Source organism: Hemitrygon akajei, chromosome 1 (genome assembly GCF_048418815.1).
Source record: "Hemitrygon akajei chromosome 1, sHemAka1.3, whole genome shotgun sequence".
Lineage (NCBI taxonomy): Eukaryota > Metazoa > Chordata > Chondrichthyes > Myliobatiformes > Dasyatidae > Hemitrygon > Hemitrygon akajei.
Window position 1 is genome coordinate 186,884,928 of NC_133124.1, and position 21,144 is coordinate 186,906,071.

General features: G+C 48.2%; 1 long non-coding RNA gene across 2 annotated transcripts; it reads left to right on the plus strand.

Moving 5' to 3' along the window:
• The first annotated feature begins 4,677 nt into the window (after positions 1-4,677).
• On the plus strand, positions 4,678-20,992 carry LOC140733271 (uncharacterized). 2 transcript variants are annotated; one of them, XR_012100252.1, is made up of 4 exons: positions 4,678-4,764; positions 5,193-5,458; positions 13,382-15,628; positions 17,494-20,992. It is a non-coding gene; the product is annotated as an uncharacterized lncRNA (long non-coding RNA). The 2 variants fall into 2 exon arrangements; XR_012100253.1 differs by lacking the exons at positions 4,678-4,764; positions 5,193-5,458 and adding an exon at positions 12,567-12,676.
• Positions 20,993-21,144: the final 152 nt, after the last annotated feature.

Here is a 21,144-nt window from a genome sequence, read left to right on the forward strand (position 1 = left end):
TGCACGTCAGACCATCCACCCCGGCGTGGTACAAATTCAAGCCTCATTTCCTCCTTTGTTAGCCTCGCAGTGCCCAAATCCACTAGGAAAACTTGTTTTTGATTACCGAGCGTTCTCCAAGTAAAAACATCACTGTTGACACTTCTGACCGCTGTAGTGGTTCCGGAGCAAGACCAGCCATGGCCCCGCTCATTTTAATTCCATTGCCACAAAACATACTTTCACTTCATCTTGGGTGAGATCTTGTGTTTAAAGGTTTGCACTTTCCACTATCCTTTCCGGGCACTTACTGCTCCCTGGCATCTCGACAGTGGGTTGCTTGATCTTATTTCCCCTCGGCAACCACACATTTCCCCTCGGCGACCACTCAGTCTTTAGTAAGCACTCCCTTGGGCTCTTTGCACATCTCTGACTCTGCTTCTTCTATCAGTTAATCACAATTCTGATTTGTTTTACTTTTCTCATTTAAAAATCCAGAATCTCACCCTGTTATTCCTTCTGCCTTTCGATCTCCCCAATCCGCGGCTGCCAGTCCTGCCCACCTAAATCTGCTTGCTTTGCTGAGGTATTTGGATAGACGGGGCCTGATTACAGATAGTCAACATGGCTTTGTGTGTGGTAGGTTGTGTCCAACCGATTTTATGGAGTTTTTCAAGGAGGATACCAGGAACGGTGATCAAAGAAAGGCAGCGTCCATTTGACTTCTGGCAAGGCCTATGACAAAGCACCCATGGGAGACTGGCCCGGAAGGTTCCGTCACCTGGCAAACAGTAAATTGGTCTTAACGTTGGCTTCGTGGGAGAAGCCAGAAAATAGCAGCAGATGGTTGCCTCTCCGAGTGGAGACCTGTGGCTAGTGACGTGCTGCAGTGACTAGTGCTGGGTCCTTCGTTGTTCGTCATACATTTTAATGATTTGGATGATGATGCAGCTAACTGGATCGGTAAATCTGTGGATGACTGCAAAACCGAGGACGCCGTGGACGGCGAGGAAGGCTGTCAAAGCTTGCTGTGGGATCCAGACCAAACGGAACGACGGGCTGAAAAATGACGGATGGAATTTAAGGTAGACAAGTGTGAGGGTTTGAACTTTGGGAGGGTAGGACACTGAGGACTGCAGTAGAACAGAGGGATCTAGGAATACAGGTCCATAAATCATTGAAAGTGGCATCACAGGTAGACAGGGTGGTAAAAAGAGTTTTTGGCACATTGGCCTTCATAATTCAAAGTACTGAGTACAGGAGTTGGGATGTTATGTTGAAATTGTACAGGTCATTGCTGAGGGTTAATTTGGAGCATTGTCCGCAGTCCCGGTCATCTACCTACAGGAAAAATATCAATAAAAAACAAAAAGGGTACAGAAAAAAAAAGTTGCCAGGATTTGGGGAATCGAGTTATAAGGAAAGGCTAAATAGGTTAGGGCTTCATTCCCTGGAGTGCAGAAGATTGAGGGGAGATTTAACAGAGGTACACTAAATTATGAGGGGTATAGACAGGGTAAATGCAAGCAGACTTTTGCCACTGAGGTTGGTTGAGACTTGATTAAGGGTGAAAGCTGAAATATTTAAGGGGAGCATCGTTTTCTGAGAGTGCGGACTGAGCTGCCAGCTCAAGTGGTGGATGCAAGTGCATTTACAACATTGGCAACCGATCGTTTCCACTGGTGGGTGAGACTAGAACTAGGGGATTCGGGGAAGTAGGTTTAGGACGGAGGTGAGGAGGAACTGCTTTTCCCAGAGAGCGGTGAATCTGTGGAATTCTCTGCCCGATGAAGCAGTGGAGGCCACATTAGTAAATGTATTTCAGACAGGGTGGATAGATTTTTGCAGAGCAGGGGAATTAAGAGTTGTGGGGGAAATGCAGATCAGCCATGATCTGATTGACTGGCAGAGCAGGTTCGACGGGTCAGATGGCCGACTCCTGCTATTTCTTACATTCTTACGTTACGAGAAGTTAAATGAATACATGAGTGGGAGGGGTATAGAGGACTATGGGGCCAGATGTGGCAGAATATCAATTTGGCACGCTGGGCTGGAGGATGTGCTTCTGTTCTGCGTTGGCGTGTGACCCGAAGGTAGGGTGAGGACTACTCAGGTTGGCTCCGGAACCCAGAGGCAGTGGGGAAGAAGCTGCTGTTGAGTAGCTCAGGGTGCTGGGGCTGGGGGAGAGGGGACGGGCCAGTGTTCAGCTCGCTGCTCTGTCAGCTTGAACTAGGGACATGGTGGCCCCCTGCTAACGGGCTCCTGGATTGGCTCCGTGGCTGAGGACTCACGAACATCAGTTCTGACTGTTATTTGCTTGATTTGGGACTTTTTTCCTGCACATTGGGTGTTTGTCAGTCTTCTCTGTTTTAATGGTCGACTGGGTTTCTTTGTTTTGTAGCTGCCTGTAAGGGGGTGAATCTCAAAGTTGCATATTGTATACATTCTTTGACAACGGGTATACTTTGAACTTTGAACTTCGATCCCTGTATTTTCATCTTGATGGCAGCATGGATCAGAGACTGAGGTCCACGTACATGTTGGAACGGGAATGGGAATTGGAATTAAACCATTTGGCCACCCCGGGAAGTTCCGCTTCTGGCGGATGGAGTAGAAGTGCTTGACGCAGTGGTCCCCCAATTCATGACGGGTCTCGCCAACGTACCGCGAGCACCGGACACAATCGGCAACCCAGCGCATTGCTCCCCCACTGATGCACCATCAATAACTCACGCTGAGACTTAGGAAGTGAGATATCGGCTTTTATTGACTGGAAGAATAAACAGCACTACATCCTGGGGAAAATGAGGGAGAGCAGCAGCCCACAGTCGCCTTTATACAGGGGTCTGTGGGAGGAGCCACAGGAGCAGTCAGCAGGGTCTGTGGGAGGAGCCACAGGAGCAGTCAGACAGGTATATCTAGTTCACCACACCCACCCTGACAACTGCACTGGTACTGCTCCATGCACCCATTTCATCAACTTTATCTCCCATATCCATCTTGCCCTCTCTCTCTTTCTCTGTCTGTCTCTTTCTTTCTCTCCCCCCTCCCTCACCTTTCTCCTCTCTCCCACTCCTTCTCTCTCCCTTCCCATCTCTTCCCCTCTCTGTCTATGTTTCTTTCTCTCCCTCACCCACTCCTTTACCCACACCCTCTCCCTCTCACTCTCCCTCCCCTCTCTCTTTCTCTCTCTCCCTCTGCCCCACCCTCTCTCTCTGTCTCAATCTCCTCTCTCCCTTTCCCCCTCCCCCCTCTCTCTCACCCTATCAGCTCTAAGACATAGTCACGCAGCTGTCTGCCTGGGTGGAGGCCTGGACGTCTGGGGTTTTGGCTGGGAAGGGAGTTGTGTGAGTGTGGGGCCGGTCTGATAGGTTCCCAGGCTCTGAGCCTCTTGCTGCCTCCGGGCTTTCAGCGTACGACAGAAACTTTTCCCTCACTTGTTCTCTCGCTGCCGGCCCTCTAACCTCGCGCAGAAGGAGCTCCACAACCCTGGTTGGAGATGAGATCGGAGAGGTGGGGGTGCAGAGTGAGGCACTGAGGATCAGCAGCAAGTCCATGCCGGAAGATTCCGGAGCGGATGCAGCCAGTGAGGACTCTCTGAACCTTGGCCTGGAGGGAGCCCAGGCTGGGATCTCCCACACCAGCAGCCTCCAGCAGCTCCAGCAGGTCTCCCTGGCAATGCCACCAGCCCAACATTGGTCTGAGCTGCAGCTGGGCCGAGGCCTGGATGGTGGCCCCCTCCTCAACTGGAACCGATCCGGCAGAAGCTGCAGAGGGCCCTCCAGAGGATGTTGGCATGGAAACGGGGCTGGGATACCTGAGCCCAGCATGGTGGGCCCCCATATCCCATCTGCAGTGTTTCTTCCTCTCAGCCAGGCCCCTGTCACACTCCCAGCCTAAGCTGGAGGAAATCCAGGGACCTTCGACCACCAACAGCAGCTCACACACAGAGGTAGGCCTCAGGGAGTGGGGGAGACCATACTGGGACTGCTGGGGAGTCGAACCAGTGAGAGAAACACAATGCTTTAGGACACAGAAGCAGAGACACATGTGGGACACCATCACTGCAGTCTGTGTGGAGTTTGCACGTTCTCCCTTTGACCGCGAAGGTTTCCCCCCACTCCCCGTGCCCCCCCCGATGCTCCCATGTCCCAAAGGCGTGTGGGGTCGATGGCTGCTGAGAATTGTCCTCTAGCGTGTGAGTGAGGGGTGATATCTGGGGGGAGTTGATAGAGGAGGTGGGGGGAGGTTAATGAAGACAAAAGATGGAGCAACACATAATCAGGCAGCCTGTCTGGGGGGAGGAGAGAGACGCCAAAAGTTCCTCCCCCCACCCCCACACACACAGATGCTTCTCAGCCCGCTGCATTCATCCAGCAGATGGCATGGGTGTTAATCTGAGATCAGCGGTCAGTACAGACTTGATGGGCTGAAGGGCCTGTTGTATGACTGTGTACACACCCTCCCATTGCCACTGTCCACGAGGTCACTCGCTGACAGCTCCCCTCCCTCACTGACTGGTGACCCACCCCCACCCCACAAGGGGACCCAGAGTTCGGAGTGACCCCCTCACTCACATTCCCTCTTGATCCGTAGGACCCCTCGGAATAGCTGCACATTCCCTCAGCCTGTGCCCTACCCTCTGGAACGGAATGTGGCAGGAATGCTATCTAATCTCACCTGGGAGGAGTTTCCTGACCGAGGTCTGTTAGCAGGCATGTCGCCTCAGCTGGGAGACATCGCAGGAATCTGTCCAGGGCAGCTTCTGCATTCCAAGCCCCCAGGGTCAGTCCATCAGCGACAGGGTCTGTGTGTGTGTGTGTGTGTGTGTGTGTGTGTGTGTGTGTGTGTGTGTGTGTGTGTGTGTGTGTGTGTGTGTGTGTGTGTGTGTGTGTGTGAGAGAGAGAGAGAGAGAGAGTGTGTGTGTGTGTGTGTGTGTGTGTGTGTATGAGGTTTGTGTGAGAAAAAGGTGTGTGAGATGTGATGAGAGGTTTGTGTGTGTGTGTGTGTAAATATGTATCTGTGTGTTGATATGCATGTGTGTGTGTGTGTGTGTGTGTGTGTGTGTGTGGGGCGAGTCATTGTATGCATTCACAGGCCTTGAGGCCCTGAAGCCATGTTCTCAGGGCACTGGTGGTGAAGGAGTTAACTCCCCGCCCAAGGGGCACATTCTGACCCCTCTGCCCAACTCTCCTTGCATTCCTTTGTTGCAGGGGAGTGGGCGGGAGCCGAAAGCCAGCAAATCAGGCCTCGGGTACCTGGAGCAGGTCTGTCGGCGACTGAACCAGATCACAGACCTTCAGGAATGCATCGCCGTGCAGAGATGGAGGAGCAGCTCGGAGAACCCAGAGCGGACCGGTAGGAAGGGTGGACGATATCACCTCAGACCAGCCTCTGGAAATGGCTGAGGCCTTGAACAACTGAAGACATGTCCATCATGCCAAAGAGAGAGGTTACGGATGCCATGGGTGGTGAGCTGGTGAGTAGCTCGATACAACCACTGGCACGAAGGAGGTATGATTAACTAACTATTGGGCCCAGAGGTAGACCCGTCTTCTGGTCCCGATGGGATGCATCCTAGGATAGTGAAAGAAATGGCGAAAGTTATAGGAGGCACGTTTGTGATAATTTACCAAATTTCTGTGGACTCTGGGTCAATGTTCCCTCTAATTCCAGTGTGCACAAAAATCCTTTCCTGTGCTGCTGTGTTCCACCAGCATTTTGTGTGTATCCTTTCCTGTGCAGTTTTTTACCCAGTGACAACAACATGCGCTCACTGAGCTCTACATATAGAGGTACAGGTGCTCCCCGCTTTACGAGCGTTCGCTTTGCGCCGCTTCGCTTTTACAAAAGACCTACATTAGCAACCTGTTCTCGCATTTCAAAGAGGATTCCCTCTTTTATGAAAATTTTTCCCATATAAATTTATGGTTCTTCGCTTTACACCATTTCCGCTTAAGAAAGGTTTCATAGGAACGTTCTACCTTTGTAAAGGGGGGGGGGGGGGAACACCTGTATTCATTATGACAGCCAGCAAAACACTGTCAATAAGAACTTTGATCTCCTCTCGGTTTGATCATTTTCTCTCTCTGCCCTCTCACAAAACATACGTAACAGTGGGTAATGAAGGATCTTCTCGCTGGAGCTTTTGAACACCAACCATATGTGATTGGCTTGCTAAATGACGCTTTAAAATGTCAAGTTTCCAAATACCACTCAACTTCTTCCCACTTGCAAATTCTCCAGCAACTTTTGCATCGCGACAGTGCATGTAGGTAACACCAGTTTCAGTGCCGTACATAGACACTTCTCATAGCTGCACGTTCCTGATCTCATGAGCTTTCGGTGTGGAGGTTGCTACTGTTTCATTAAGCCAATCTGCTTTAAATGAACTGGCAGTTCTTTTTGTGCTTCACGCCCAAAATTTGACATAGTGAATCAATAGTTTCTTCGATAAAAAACAGTATAAATAAGCCAGTTCTAAGATCTGCAGACAAATCCTCACCAACTCCACGTTGCCAACACCGCCCGCATCAGAAACCGGTAAAGGAAATGCGATTGTGTACAATCGTGAAATATATGTAACATGCCAATGAGGTAGAGGGTGGTAGCATTTTGTGTGCAGTTTAAATTCCCTTGTGCTCTAGTAGCAGAAGATGTGTGTGGGTGAACACCTTAGAGAAAACGTTGCTCTGGGCAAGTAGCAGCGCAATGGAAGTCACAGGAAGGGCTGCAAGCTGACCAGTTACCTTTGCAAAAGCTTTTACTCTCCATTTTGATATTGTTTGCTAGCTTGCTTTCATATTTCATCTTTTCCCACCTAATGGTTATTTTAGTTGCTCTCTGTAGGGGTTTAAAGGCTTCCCAATCGTCTGTCTTCCCACTAATTTTTGCTTTGTTGAATCCCTCTTTTTTGCTTTTACATTAGCTTTGACTTCCCTGGTCCGGCACATTTGTACGATTTTGCTATTTGAGTATTTCTTTGTTTTTGGAAGACATCTATCCTGCACCTTCCTCATTTTACCCAGAAATTCACACCATTGCTGCTCTGCTGTCGTCCCTGCCAACAACTCCTTCCAATTAACTTTGGCCAACTCCTCTTTATACCACTGCAATTTCCCTCACTCTACTGAAATACCGCTACGTCAGACTTTACTTGCTCCCTATCAAATTTCAAGTTGAACTCAATCATAGTGTGAACATTGGTTCCCAAGGGTTCTTTTACCTTATGCTCCCCTCTGCCGACCTTCCTATCCCTCCGATACGATGTGTAACCTTGGACATTCAGTTCCCAACTACAACCGTCCCTCAGCCACGGTTCCGTGATGGCCACAACATCATACCCGACGATCTATAATAGTCCACCTTATTTCTTATACTCCGTGCATTGAGATATAACACTTTGAGTACTGTATTTGCTACCCTTTTTGATTCTTTGCTTTTATATCATCTGTCCTATCCTGAGTCCCTTCACTCCGGTTCCCACACCCCCTACCAAATTAGTTTAAACCCTCCCCAACGGTTACAATAAACCTGCCCACGAGAATATTGGTTCCCCTCGGGTCCAGGAACAACCAACCACATTTGAACAGGTCCTACCCCCCCCCCCCCCAGAAGAGACCCCAGTGATCCAAGAACCTGAAGCCCTGCCCCCTGCACCAGCTTCTCAGCCACGCATTTATCTGCCAGATCTTCCTGTTTCTACCCTCACTGGCACGTGGCACAGGCAGCAATCCAGAAATTACTACCCGGGAGGTCCTGCTTTTCAGCTTCCTGCCTAGCCCTCTTTTCAGGACCTCTTTGCTTTTCCTTCATCAACCAAGACATCTGGCTGCTCTCTCTCCCTCTGCAAGATGATGTGGACACAATCCAAGACATCCCTGACCCCAGCAACATGCCATGCGGGTGTCCTGTTCACATCTGCAGAATCGCCTGACTGTACCCCTGACTATCGAGTCCCCTATCACTACCGCTCCCCTCTCCTCCCCCCGCTTCCTTCTGCACCACAGACCTATGTTCAGTGCCAACGAGCCTAAACAACCCACAGAGCTCTCCTTCAACAGGAAAGTCGTTTTCCACAGGTGAGTGAGACGAGAACTAGGGACATAGATTCGGAGGAATAGATTTAGGACAGAGATGAGGAGAAATTGCTTTTCCCAGACAGTGGTGAATCTGTAGGATTCTCTTCCCAGGGGAGCTGTCGAGGCTATCTCGTTGAATATATGAAGACACAGTTAGACAGATTTTTGCATAGCAGGGGAGTTAAAGGATCTGGGGAAAAGGTGGTGCTGATCAGCCATGGTCGAATGAATGGTGGAGGAGGCTTGACACGGCTTACTCCTGCTCCTAGTCCCCCACGAGGCATAGGATCAGTGGAACCTTGGCTGTTTCAATAAAAAATTGGCTTACAGGAAGAAAGCAGAGGGTAGTAGTGGAAGGAAAGTATTCTGCCTGGAGGTCGGTGACTAGTGGAGTGCCGCAGGGATCTGTCCTGGGACCCCTGCTCCTCGTGATTTTTATAAATGACCTGGATAAAGAGGCAGAAGGATGGGTGAGAAAGTTTGCGGATGACACGAAGATTGGAGCAGTTGTGGATGGAGCTGTAGGTTGTTGAAGGTTACAAGAGGATCTAGACAGAATGCAGAGTTGGGCAGAAAAGTGGCAGATGGAGTTCAATCTGGATAAGTGTGAGATGATGCATTTTGGAAGGACAAACTAGAAGGCTGAGTACAGGGTTAATGGTCAGTGGATGAAGAGTGTGGATGAACAAAGGGACCTTGGGGTTCAAATCTATACATCCCTCAAGGTCGCTGCACAGGTTGATAGGGTAGTTAAGAAGGCCTATGGGATGCTAGGCTTCATTAACAGGGGAATTGAGTTCAAGAGTAGAGAGGTCATGTTGCAACTCTACAAATCTCTGGTGAGACCACACTTAGTGTATTGTGTTCAGTTCTGGTCACCTCATTATAGGAAGGATGTGGAAGATATAGAGAGGGTGCAGAGGAGATTTACCAGGATGTTGCCTGGATTGGAAAACAGATCTTATGAGGCAAGGTTAGCAGAGCTGGGACTTTTCTCTTTGGAGCGTAGAAGGATGAGAGGGGACTTGATAGAGGTCTACAAGATTATGAGAGGCATAGATAGGGTGGATAGCCAGTACCTGTTTCCCAGGGCACGAATAGCAAACTCCAGAGGGCATATGTACAAAATTAAGGGAGGGAAGTTTAGGGGAGACATCAGGAGTAAGTTTTTTACACAGAGGGTAAAATGACTTGCCAGGGATGGTGGTGGAGGCTAAAACATTAGGGGTATTTAAGAGCCTCTTGGACAGGCACATGGATGAAAGAAAAATAGAGGGTTACAGGGTAGTGTGTACTTTTATAAGGAATATATGGGTCAGCACAACATCGAGGGCCAAAGGGCCTGTACTGTGCTGTAGTGTTCTAGTGTCTGCTGTCTAGTTCTCATGTCAGGGTGTGTGTGTGTGTGTGTGTGTGTGTGTGTGTGTGTGTGTGTGTGTGTGTGTGTGTGTGTGTGTGTGTGTGTGTGTGTGTGTGTGACCATCAGACCATAACATATAGGAGCAGAATTAGGCCATTTGGCCCATCGAGTCTGTTCTGCCATTTCATTATGGCTGATCCATTTTCCCTCTCAGCCCCAATCTCCTGCCTTCTCCCCACATTCCTTCATGCCCTGGCTAATCAAGAATCTATTAACCTCTGCCTTAAATATACCCAATGATTTGGTCTCCACAGCTACCTGTGACAATGAATTCCACAGATTCACCACCCTCTGGCTAAAGGAATTCCTCCTCATCTCCAATCCAAATGGACACTCCTCTATTCTGAGGCTGTGTCCTCTGGTCTTAGATTCCCCCACCGTAGGAAACATCTCTCCACGTCAAGTCCACTGAGGCTTTTCAACATTTGAAAGGTTTCAATGAGATCACCCCTCATTCTTCTGAATTCTAGTGAATACAGGCCCAGAGCCATCAAACACTCTTCATATGACAAGTCTTTCAATCCTGGAATCATTGTCATAAACCTCCTTTGAACCCTCTCCAATTTCAGCGTATCCTTTCTAAGATAAGTGGGCTAAAGCTGCACACAATACTCCAAATGAGGCCTCACCAGTGCTTTACAAAACCTCAACATTATATCCTTGCTTATACATTCTAGTCCTCTTGAAATGAATCACATCACATTTGCCTTCCCCACCACAAACTTAACTTGCAAATTAACCTGCACAAGGACTCCCAAGTCCCTTTGCGCCTCAAATTTTTGTGTTTCTCTCCATTTAGAAAATAGTCACCCCTTTTCTTTCTTCTACCAAAATACATGACCACACACTTCCTGACACTGTATTCCATCTGCCACTTCTTTGCCATTCTCCTCATCTGTCTAAGTCCCCACTACTTCTTCAAAAGTACCTGCCCCTCCACCTATCTACATATTGTCTGCAAACTTGACCACAAAGCCATCAATTCCATCATCCAAATCATTGGCATATAACGTAAAAAGAAGCAGTCCCAACACAGACCCCTGTGGAACACCACTAGCCACCGACAGCCAGTCAGAAAAGGCTCCCTTCATTCCCACTCTCTGCCTCCTGCCAATCAGCCACTGCTTTATCCATGCTAATCCTTTCCTGTAAATACCATGGGCTTGCAGCTTGGTAAGCAGCCTCATGTGTGGCACCTTTTCAAAGGCCGTCTGAAAATCCAAGTACACAACATCAACTGATTCTCCTTTGACTATCCTGCTTGTTACTTCTTCAAAGAATTTCAACAGATTTGTCAGGCAAGATTTTCCCTTGAGGAAACCAAATTGACTATGGCCTATATTACCATGTGCCTCCAAGTACCCTGAGACTACATATTTAACAATCAACTCCAACATCTTCCCAACCACTGAGGTCAGACGAACTGGCCTATCGGTTTCTGCCTCCCTGCCTTCTTGAAAGATGGAGTGACATTTGCAATTTTTCAGTCCTCCAGAACCATGCTGGAATCAAATGATTATTGGAAGATCATTACAAATCTCTTCAGCCACCACTTTCAGAGCTCTGGGGTGTACACCATCTGGTCCAGGGGACTTATCCACCTTCAGACCATTCAGTTTCCCAAGAACCTTCTCCCTAGCAATGACAACTTCACTCACTTCTGCCCCCTGACACTCTCAAACTTCAGGCTTACTGCTAGTGCCTTCCACAGTGAAGACTGATGCAAAATACTTATTCAGTTTGTCCGCCATTTCCTTGTCCTCCATTACTACCTCTCCAGCATCGTGGTCCAATATCCGCTCTCGCCTCTCTTTTACTCTACATGTATCTGATGAAACTTTTTGTATCCTCTTAAATATTATTGGCCAGCTTACCTTCATATTTCATCTTTTCCTTCTTAATTACTTTGTAGTTCCCTTCTGTTAGTTTTAAAATACTCAATCTAACTTCCCACCAATTTTTGCCCTATTATATGCCCTCTGAGTCTCGCTGAACTCCCCTCAAAGACTTAAACTTCCTCAGGGTAGGCAGCCCTCGAAGAGGCCTCTCAGCGGAGTAGTAAATCACAACCACGTGAGACCCTTCATCAGGGCTGGACCCATCGATAACGACAGCAAATGCGGAAAACACTCAGCAGGTCAGTCGGCAGGTATGGTGAGAGAAACGGTTCACGTTTCCAGTCAATGACTTTATGTCAGAACTGAGAACTTTCATAAGTTAGCTTGAAGGACCAACTTTATTCACCACCTGCATACATTTACACATCGAGTGCATCCGGTTAATCGGGACACATTGGGACCAGTATATTTTGGTCCAATTAACTGGCTGCCCCAAACAGCCGAAGTTTCATGGAAGTAGTTAAAAAGGTATTAAAAAAAAGGCAAACTACCATTTAACTGAGTAGCAATTTATGTATTTAAAGTAAATACAGAATAAAACTGGGAGACTACCAATACTACGAGAATATCATAAAACTTTGTATTTTAGCTATTGTCGTAGGAATTCATCCAGGACTATGTTGCCATGTTCTTTTGATTGGCTGAAATGAACAAAATCAGTGCAGACACCTAGTGTGAATAATGGACTGCCTTCATATAACGCTTTCAGCAATTGCATCCTCCAAAATCTTCACTTTCATCGTAACATTCAAGATGTTTGTCGATGCCTTCAAATTCGTTATAGTTCCTGTCTTGTTCACGTAGTGAAATTGTTTGTTTCACATTTGAATGCTTGAAACTGCAGTGAGCAAAACTGTTCTGAATTGTATTGCTGCTTATTTCTTGCCAACTATCAGTGACAAATATCACTGCTTTTTGAACACAAATTCACACAACTGACGCTATTTTTAAAATGTTTCACTCTAAGCACAGTATGGTTAGCTCCCCTTCTCCTGCCTTCTCTCTGTAGCCTTTGATGCCCTTAATAATCAAGAACCTATCAACCTCTGCCCACTTACTTGGCCTCCACAACATCTGTGGTAATGAATTCCACAGATTCACCACCCTCTGGCTAAAGAAATTCCTCTTCATCTCTGTTCTAAGGGAAACAATTGATTTCTGAGGCTGTGCTCTCTGGTCCTAGACTCTCCCCTATTGGAAAGATCCTCTCGATGTTCTCTCTGGAGATGAGAGGTCAAGGTGACAAAGATGGTGGAATCTGACTGGAGAGGAAGATGGAGCACGGAACCGTGAGGAAGGTAGGGAGGACGGGTGGGAACATGGAAGCAGTGTGGGGTTCTGTGCCGCCAAAAACTTTGACAAATAGATGCCCAGGGGAGAATATCCTATCTGGTCACATCACGGCCTGGTATGAAAACACCAGTGCCCAGGAATGGAAAAATTTACTGGGAGCAGTGGATACAGCCCAGTCCATCACGAGCAAAGCCCTCCCCACTAGTGAGCACTACCACAAGGAAACAGCGTCCCATCACCCACAACCCCCCACCATCCAATTGTCACTACTACCATCGGGCAGGGGGTACAGGAGCCTTGGGTTCCACATCTCCAGGTTCAGGAACAGTTATTACCCTTCAGCCATCAGACTCCTGAACCGGCGTGGATAATTTCACTCACCTCAACACTGATTCCACAACCTACAGACTCACTTTCCAGGATTCTTTACAACTCATGTTCTTTGTATTTTTTTTTATTGGCACAGTTTGTCTTCTTCTGCGTACTGGCTATTCATCAGTCTTTGTTTATGTATAAGTTTTCATAGATTCTGTTGTATTTTTATACTTCCTGTAAATGCCTGCAAGAAAATGAACCTCGGGATAGAAATGGTGACAGATAGTGAACTCTGAACTTGGAGCTTCATCCAGTTTACACACGGGAGGAGGGGGTAGGTGAGGCTAATTGTACTCCGGTCTCCAGTTAATGGCCGGTTCTGTATTTTGCCCCAGACAATTCACCATCCGTCGGCGAGTGGGACTCCAGACCCCACTGGCACTGAGCGTCTGCAGGCAGACCGACGTGACACCGAGAATCGTGAGGAAGGTAATGTCTCCCAACGCACAGCAGTTATCCACCCCCCCCCCCACACGCAGTAACCCTTCACCCACTCCCTGGCCTCTTTCACAGTCTCTCTTGTGAACTGCCCTTGTCTTCCTGTTCTCTCTGGTACTCTCTCTTCCCCCTTACTCTCACTCTCTCTCTTTCTCTGTCCCTTTCACTCTCCCTCTTTCTCCATTTCTCGCTCTCTCTCTCACTCTCTCCTGCTCTCTATTGACCTATTTTTTATCTCTCTCTGTCTCTGTCCCTCTCTCTTTCTCCCTCTCTCTGTCTCCCCCCTGTCTCTCTCTCCATATCTTACCCTCCCTCTTCTCTCTCACTCTCTATCTATGTCTCTCTGTCTGTCTCTCTCTCTTTCTCTCCCTCTTTCCCCCTCGCTATCTCTCTGTCTCTCCCCTCTTCACCCTCTCTTCATCTCTCTCGGAGCGACTGGGCTTGTATACACTGGAATTTAGAAGGATGAGAGGGGATCTGATTGAAACATATAAGATTATTAAGGGATTGGACACGCGAGAGGCAAGAAACATGTTCCCGATGGTGGGGGAGTCCAGAACCAGAGGCCACAGTTTAAGAATAAGGGGTAGGCCAATTTAGAACAGAGTTGAGGAAAAGCTTTTTCACCCGGAGAGTGGTGGATCTCCGGAATGCTGTGCCTCAGAAGGCAGTGGAGGCCAATTCTCTGGATGCTTTCAAGAAAGAGTTAGATAGAGCTCTTAAAGATAGCGGGGTCAAGGGATATGGGGAGAAGGCAGGAACGGGGTACTGATTGAGGATGATTAGCCATGATCACATCGAATGGCGGTGCTGGCTCGAGGGGCCGAATGGCCTACTTCAATGGCCTATTGTCTATTGACCTCTCTCTGAACAGAAAGTGGTGGAAATCCGAGACGGAGGGAGGGAGGGGGGTGGGGGAGAGATTGCTTTCCCTGTTTCAGGACAACTGTCCTCACTGGGGCAGAGAGAGGGACGGGGTCAGCCGACCAAAGCCTAGAGCCAGCAGGCGCAGGTGAGTGCAGGTCATCGTCTGAGGTGAAGGAGCAAATGTCCAGGGCAGGAACATTGATGCCAGAGGTGAGTGCTCTCAATATCTCCTTCTGACATAGACATAGACTTTCAGCCCTTCAAATCCATGCCAGCTCACAGTAAATCTCAATCTCCCCCCCCCCCCCCGCCCACTGAGTTTCCCTGTAACCTCTTCTCCCCATATTCCCCGGGTTCTCATAGTCTTCGGGCGATTGGCTGTGGCCAGTGAATCATGAGGCTGGACGCTGAGTACGAGCCAGGTTTGGGACCTGTGAGCCTATCGATGGTGGTGAGGAGGGCAGGGGGTTAGGACCGGGGGCTGAACTTGGGGGAAAATGTCTGGCACCACATGAAATACCTCTGGGGAAAGGAGTCTGTGGGGGAGGCTGGATTCGCATCAACTAACAGGTCTTGTGATCGGAAACGGCGGAGGAACGTGGCCATTGAAATAGATTTTTAAAAGATTAGCTTTAGTTGTCACACGTACGCCGGGCGATCGAGATATACAGAGAAGTGTGTCGTTTGCAGCCTGCTGGGGGCAGCCCGCAAGCCTCGCCACACACTCCGGCAGCAACGTGGTGTTGAGACTGTGAGTGAAGCAACTGCAGGGACACAGAAGCTGGCGATATGGAGTCTTTATTCAGCACAACGAGGAGGCACCGTTCCGGAGATTCTCTCTGGAGACACTCACAAACCCACAGGTACTGTACATCATGGGTCTATATCCTTAAGGTCAAAGGGTAGAGTAGCTGATACAATACAGTAGTTACAATGGCAGAGTTTCCTTCAATACAATGCTTCCTTTGAATTCCATATCTACAGTTACAGACACCTCTGAATGTTCAAACATCTTTGTAATTCACACAAGTACAGTCGGCCCTCCTTATCCGTGAATTCCACCTGCGCAAATTCCACCAACCGTGACTCGGGAAAACCCGGAAGTGCTCTTCCAGCACTCGTTGTTTGAGCATGTACAGACTATTTTCCTTGTCATTATTCCCTAAACAATGCAGTATAACAACTATTTTATATTGTGTTAGGTATTATAAGTAATCTGGAGATGATTTAAAGTACCGTGGATCGGGATCGAAAAAAATCGGAGCTTCTCTTACTAAGTAAGTCGGAACAGGTACATCCGGTATTATTTAGTGTCAGTTAGTCAAACGTTTGCATTCGTATATAGAATATATTTTACCTTTCTATGCATATAAAACACTTAAGAACCTATGGTTCGATCTAGTGACAGATCGTTCCCGATTGCGCTCTCCACTGTGCCGGGTTGATGTGGAGGATCAAAAACCCAAAACTCAATAATTAAACCACTGCGTTGCTTAGTAATAATTGTAGCTTTCATCGGGGCAGAGCCTTTCTCACTTTATCCTTTAAAATTGTTCCGATCGTTGACTGGCGTAGCCTAATGCTTTTCCAATGATCGATGGCGTTTCCCCTCTTTCCGATCGCTTTATTATTTCCACTTTATTTTCAATCGCGATCGTGATTATTTTCGTGAACAGAAACACTGTGGATTCGGAGCTCTGATGCTGGGTCCTAATGTCCTCCGCACTGAGACAGGTTAAATAGGGTCTCAGGTTCCGCTGGGTCCTAGGATCCACCACATTGAGACAGGTTAAATAAGGGACTTGAGCATCCACAAATTTTGGTGTCTGCGAGGGGTCCTGGAACCAATCCCTCGCGGCTAAGGAGGGTCGACTGTAGTCTAAAAGCTTCTGGGGGCAGAAATCCCAGGCACCTAAAGTTAATGTTGTCAGGGCTGTCTCTGACTACACCAATACGGTTGGCACACAAAAACTATTGATTGCCAACACCTGTGACCCTGTTTGATAGGCTACAAGACAACATCCATCTGGTATACACACACACAAAATGCTGGAGGGACTCAGAAGGCCAGGCAGCATCAATGGAAAAACGTACAGTCGACGTTTCGGGCCGACACCCTTTGGCAGGACTGAATAAAAAGCTGAGGAGTAGATTTGAAAGGCAGGGGCAGGAGCACCAGAGGGAGGCAATAGGCGGGCAAGGACATAACATGAGAGAGGGACAAGGGGGTGGGAAGTGGTGAAGGGGGGAGGGTGGAGGCGTTACTGGAAGATCAAGAAATCGACGTTCATACCAGCAGGGGTATAAGGTGTTGTTCCTCCAACCTAAGTGTGCCCCCATTGCAACAGTGAAGGAGGCCGTGGATGGACGTATTGGAATGGGAACGGGAAGTGGAATTAAAATGGGTGGCCACTGGGAGATCCCGCTTGTTCTGGTGGACGGAGCGTAGGTGCTCGGTGAAGCAGTCTCCCAATCTACGTCGGGTCTCACCGATATACAAGAGGCCGCACTGGGAGCACCGAACACAGTATATGACCCCCCCCCCCCCCCAAAAGTCTCTCAGGTGAAGTGTCACCTCATGTGGAAGGACTGTTTGGGGCCCTGAATGGTAGTGAGGGAGGAGGTGTAGGGGCAGGTGAAGCACTTATTCTGCTTGCAAGGATAAGTGCCGGGAGGAAGATCAGTGGGGGGGGGGGGGTGACAATCGGGCAAGAGAGTCGCATAAGGAGTGATCCCTGAGGAAAGCAGAAAGTGGGGGTGGGATCCGATTGGAGATGGGGGAAGAATTATGTGCTGGACGCGGAGGCTGGTGGGGTGGTAGGTGAGGACATGAGGAACCGATCCCTGGTAGCATGGCGGGAGGATGGGGTGAGAGCAGACGTCCATGAAAGGGAAGAGATGCGGTTGAGGGCAGTGTTGATGGTGGAGGAAGGGAAGCCCCTTTCTTTGAAAAAGGAGGAAATGTTCGTTCCAGAATGAAAAGCCTCATCCTGAGAGCAGATGCAGCAGAGATGGAGGAATTGAGAGAAGAGGATGGCATTTTTACAAGTAACAGGGTGGGACGAGATATAGTCCAGGTAGCTGTGACCACCTGTCCTTCCCTTCCCTTTCTCGCTCTCACTGTCTCTATCTCTGGAAGCAGGTTATGCACCGATGGAAGAAAAAGCAGACTTTCTCTTGTTTGTGATCCGTCCGGTCTGCCAGCTTGAACTCAAGTCACAATGGTGCGAATAACTTGGCCATGTTGCCCGGTTTGATGCAGGCCAATTCAAACAACCCCGTTGTCTTGACGATCGTTCTGTGCGTACAGCGTGCAATGTCTTAGCTGGGTCGCCTGGGCGACAGTGCCTGATGTTGAAAGACGGGAGACACCCAAAGACCCCAGGTTACGTCACTGATGACGTGTACCAGCGCATTTTGAGGCGTACCTCAGCATCGTCAGTCTGTGAATCAGTTTCCTGCCCGCAGTTTGAAGGCTAATTACGAGCTTCTGAACTTAATTGCATCTACAATACAACTGAAGCCTGGTTCTTGTTTGAATTAATATCCGCTACAGTCACATAACTCCGCAATACTCCCCTAACACATAGCATGTCCACAACGTTCTGCAGGACAACACGGAGTGCAATAAAACAGAACACAACAAACAACGTAAACAGCAACTCTGAAACATAGTGAAACGTGTCCACACAAAATGTTGGCCAGTCAGCATCTACTGCCGTTCCTCTTCACGTCTTGGGCAGCACTTTTGCCATTTCGTAACATTTGACTGTTTATATGAGGTCAAGTTGCTAGCTCGACGCTCGACCCAGCAAGGAGCCGGCTGGATTTGAACTAGGGACCATTTTCCTCGAAGTCTGGTGCTGGTGCCACTACACCACCAGCCGGCCTAGGCAGCACCTATGGAAAAGAGTAAACAGTCGATGTTTCAGACTGAGACCCTTCATCACGACTGGTAATGCGTCTGGGTGAGCACATTGAATTGAATTGACTTTATTACTCACATCCTTCACATACATGAGGAGTAAAAATCTTTATTTACATCTCTGTCTGAATTTATAGTAATTTGTAAAAAATGGTATGTACAACAGGACAGTCAATATAACATAGAAATACAATTGTATTAGTGTGAATTAACCAGTCTGATGGCCTGGTGGAAGAAGCTGTCCTGGAGCCTGTTGGCCCTGGATTTTATGCTGTGGTATCATTTCCTGAGTGGTGGCAGCTGGAATAGATTGTGGTTGGGGTGACTCAGTTCCCCAATAATCCTATGGGCCCTTTTTACACACCTGTCTTTGTAAATGTCCTGAATCATGGGAAGTTTATAACTATAGATGTGCTGGGCTGTCCGTACCACTCTCTGCAGAGTCCTGCGATTGAGGGAAGTACAGTTCCCGTACCAGGCAGTGATGCAGCCAGTCAGGATGCTCTCAATTGTGCTCCTGTAGCAAGTTTTTAGGACTTGGGGAGCCCATACCAAACTTCCTCAACAGCCTGAGGTGAACCTGGTGTGCCTTTTTCACCACACAGCTGGTGTGTACAGACCACGTGAGGTCCTCGGTGATGTGGATGCCAAAGAATTTAAAGCTTTTACCCTCTCAGCCCCAGATCCATTGAATGTCAATAGGGGTTAGCCTGTCTCCATTTCTCCTGTACTCCACAACCAGCTCCTTTGTTTTTGCCACATTGAGGGAGAGGTTGTTTTCTTGACACCACTGTGTCAGGGTGATGATTTCTTCCCTGTAGGCCACCTCGTTATTGTTCAGTGTAGTGTCATCGGCAAATTTAATTAGCAGATTGGAGCTGTGGGTGGCGACACAGTCATGGGTAAACAGAGAGTAAAGGAGTGGACTTAGTACTCAGCCCTGAGGGGCACCTGTGTTGAGAGTCAGAGGGGCAGAGGTGAGGGAGCCCACTCTTACCACCTGCTGGCCATCTGACAGGAAGTCCAGGATCCAGCTGCACAAGGCAGGGTGAAGGCTGAGGTCTGTGAGCTTCTTGTCGAGCCTGGAGGGAACTATGGTGTTGAATGCTGAACTGTAGATGAAGAACAGCATTCTCACATAAGCATCCTTCTTCTCCAGATGTGTAAGGACGGTGTGTTGAGCTGTGGCTATTGCGTCATCTGTCGATTGGTTGTGTTGGTAGGTGAACTAGGGGGTCCAGTGTGGGTGGTAGCAAGCTGCAGATGTAGCCCTTGACCAGCCTCTCAAAGCATTTGCTTACTATTGAGGTGAGTGTGACAGGACATCAGTTGTTCAGACATGTTACCATGAGTTCTGATGAAGGGTCTTGGGCCAAAACGTCGACTGTTTACTCTTTTCCATAGATGCTGCCTGGCCTGCTGAGTTCCTCTGGCATTTTGTTGGTGTTACTTTGATTTCCTGCATCTGCAGATTTTCTCTTGTTTGTGAAATGCATTATTTGCTTCAAATCAGATCGGCAAGGATCACGTACAGCAGCCCAGATGTGGCCGCCAGGCTTCTGGTGCCAATGTAGAGTGCCCGCGATCTGCTGCCTGACCTGCGTGTGTGTTGTAGTGAATTGTAAAGCACGCCTGGAAGAGGTGCAGTTCAGGAGAGAGAAATAAAGATCAGAAAAAGAGACAGGAAAACAATAAATGCCGGAAATATGAGATTGCAAAACTGGTATGGCTGGTTATCTGAAACTGTGGAATTCAGTGTTAAGGTGTGAATGTGCCCAACTGGTACATTTAGAGTTGCTGAGATGGTGCCAGCAAACAATGATTTGTCGGGCGATATCTTCCAGATAGTCAATTGTTTCGCTTTGTCTACCTGCTCCTTTTGCCTCAATTGCCCTTCGGAAACTGTTGGAGTCTGTGACTTACAGCCTGGAGTTCAATCGAGGAATCTAACGCTCTGCTGTCCCCAAGAAAATTCCACGACGGGGGGGGGGGGATCGTGAGCACAAGGGCCAGGGGCCGCGATCGGCTCCATTTCTCACCGATCGAAGCATCAAGGAAGATTGGACCATCAAGGCGAACATGGAGGAGGCCAGGTGAGTGGTCACTCCTCACAGGAGGGAGGGTGGGCTGCCGATTGCTTTCCGCAAAGGCCATATCGGGCTACGTTACAGTTTAATGAAGGCAAGGTTCATTGTCTGTAATGTATCGTGGCATCCGATGATATCACCCCCCCCCCCCCCCCCCGACTTTGTCGCATTTTGTGGGTCAGTTCCAGTTTGGAGGAACAGGAAAGTGGGGGCTTGCACGTGCAGGACCAACGCGAAAAGCTCCATTTCTCCCCACAAAGAAACATCATAGAAGCAACGACGTAAGTTCATGACAGTTGATATGTTGAAGTAAAAATATTAACGCTGATTCTGTTAAAAGAAATTATGGTTGATGAGGTTTATTTTCTTGTGCCTTTGAAAGCATTGCTGGAAAAATTGTGTTGGAGTCTACCTAAAGCTGTTGATGGCTTAAGCAGATTATGCCTGTATGTTGTACTTTAATGAGACTTTAATGTAATACAGTTTGTTGTAGTTTTATTTTTACAAATATTTATGATGCAAATGTGGTGCCAAGAAGGAAACAGATACTGTATATATTTTGTATTATTTTATCAACAGTTTTCACCATACGTTATCGTGGAAGAGTGAACAGTAAACGGTTAATCTTACTGCGACTCTGTCTTCATTGGCTCCGGTTTAACTTGGTGTTCAGAGTTTCAACACACTGCACGAGAACACTACATGCACTGTGGTTGAATGTCCTAGTTGGGGGGGGGGGATTTTCATTGATCATATTATGGTTATTATTCTATAGATCTAT